This window comes from Dryobates pubescens, chromosome 42 (assembly GCF_014839835.1).
Source record: "Dryobates pubescens isolate bDryPub1 chromosome 42, bDryPub1.pri, whole genome shotgun sequence".
Taxonomy (NCBI): Eukaryota; Metazoa; Chordata; class Aves; order Piciformes; family Picidae; genus Dryobates; species Dryobates pubescens.
In genome coordinates, this window is record NC_071653.1 from 1,562,186 (window position 1) to 1,564,715 (window position 2,530).

Consider the following 2,530-nt stretch of genomic DNA (forward strand, 5'->3'; position numbering starts at 1 on the left):
ACTCCTGAATCATCTACATCTGAGTATAGCCGGAACGGACTGTGAACTTTACTCACAAACTGTAAATATTGTTTCCGATTGGATGGACAGTGCGAACGACCAATGAAATTGTTTAGAAGGGGTGGACTGTGACCGTTTGAGGCTGTGCCTTTAAGGAAAGGGCACACTGGCTAAATGTTTATAAAATATTTTGGTATTCTAAACGACTTTCATTGGCTAATTAAGGTCTTGGACCCAGCACAGCTGAGACTTTCTCTCAGTCTTCCTTTCTTCGCTGTCCCTTTCAGCTGGACTGCTTCTGGGCTTCTGGCCAACTAAGAGAAAAGAACTAACTCTCCTGTACCAGGCCTCTGTTTTTTTCCCTGTCCTACTAACTGCCCTTGTCTCCTTTTCTACCTCTTTGGGGGGAGAAGGGAGGTGGGGGGGGAAGGGGGCACAGGGGGAAGCCCCCTCTGTTGGGGGTCTGGTTTTTGGTTGAGTTCATTTGCTATATATTCCTGTATATATTGCAAAATACCCATATTTGTGGTGTTACATATAATCTGCTTCCTATACACGCTTGTAAATATATGTGTCTGCTTTTTTTTTCTCTGACTGAGTTTTAGCCGCCATTTCTTTCTCAGTGGCGGAGGGAAAGCAGAGCCTTTCCTTTCAACCCACCACAAGTCCCCATCCCTGGAGGTGTTCAAGAGGGGATTGGACATGGCACTTGGTGCCATGGCTTACTCATGAGGTCTGTGGTGACAGGTTGGACCTGATGGTCTTTGAGGTTTCTTCCAACCTTGGTGATTCTGTGATTCTGTGACTCTGGTCTGCTTGCTGCTGCCCCTCCCCCACTTCACTCCCTGCCGCTTCTGCCGCTCTGCAGAATGCAAAGGGGGGAAGGGGCAGGTCCTGCATTCTTAAGCATTTCCCCTGTGCCAATGGCTGCAGAAACCACCCCTTGCTGCCTAAAACAACAGGAAGGATTTTGTGCCATCAGCTACACACCAGGTACCCCCCTGCAATCCATAAGAAGCTCACACAGTTGCCCCAGCAAGGAAACTTCAGCCCCAAATACCAAAACCAACAATGCCCAGATTTCCATTTTAACTTTTCCATCTTCTCCAGTCCGATCTGCAGAGTACCTGCAGCAACCATCCTCTGATACCATTTAAAAGACTGGTAGTTTGGCCCTGGCCTGGAGACCTGATGCCCACCCAAGCCACTCTATCACTCCCCCTCTTAAGTGCTGTGATGGGTTGAGGCAGACCCCCTCCCCACCATGGGCAAAAGTGAGAATCAGACAAACGGATTGCAAAAGTGGTGGAAAGTTTAAATGGAAAAGCAGTGAATGTTTACAGAGAACCAGAAGCACAGTGACAAAAGAAATCCCAAAGCACACCCAGAAATATCCCATCCCCACCTGAGGGCACACCCAAAACCGCCCAGAGCTCTTTCTCCCCCCCTCCCTTCACTGTTAGGCTAATCTCAGCTGGCCAGATCTGAGATTGCCCTTCCCCCCAGCCTTGGGCCCAAAAGGCTGGGACAAACCTCCCCTACATTACCAGGTAGCAGTGAGGGGAAGAAAAGAGGAAGTGCAGGACCCTCACTGAGGTCTTATAGGGGAGCAGGGCATGATGGGATGAGATACCTGGCTTCCTGTGTCCACCCACTGGGCTGGACTCCCTTGGGACACAGGAAGTGTTTCTCATGTGAATATGGCAGGGGACACCTGGCCCAAACTGCTACAAGTACACAGGGGGAGAAGGGGAAAAAAAAATACCAGAAGCCAGGAATAGGATAGGAGCAATTTTAATAACACTAATAAGCAAACAGCAATAGACTGTGCAGAAGCAAAAAGCAGAGAGAGAGCTGTTAGTCTCTACTGCCCAGCAGCAGGACGATGGTCAGCCTCAGGCAGCAGGGCTCACTAAGCTTGGTGGTTACTTGGGAGGATAAATGCCATGGATGAATCCCCACACCTCCTTCTTTCACTTCATTCTTATACCTGAGCTGACCTCATATGGTATGGAATACCTCTTTGGCCAGTCTGAGTCACCTGGCTCAGGCATGTCCCCTCCCAAGGTCTTGCCCTCCCCTCAATATACTCTTGGGGCAGGGAAAGGTTGAAAGGACACAGACTGGATACTTGCTCAACAGTAGCCAAAACACTGCTGTGCTATCAACTACTGCTGAAAAAAACCCCCACAGCACTAGAAAGATGCTGTGAGGAAAATTAACTCCAGCTCAGTCCAACCCAATACATGGGATGAGACTCAGACTGTGTGGGGAGATGGCAGTGGGATCCCACTTGAAGTAGGATCAGGCCACAGCTGCACTGGGATCAGGATATCCACTTTGTGCTGTGCTGGGTGCAGCTGGGACTGGGAAGGGGTCCAAGGGATGCACTTTGTACTGGCACAGGAAACTCTCTGGGAGATGGCAAAGTGATGCAGTTTGTCCTGGGATAAGACCACATCTGAGATTGGAAGGGTTCAGGAGATGCAGTTTGTACTGAGATGTGACCAGGTCTGTACTGGGAAGGGTT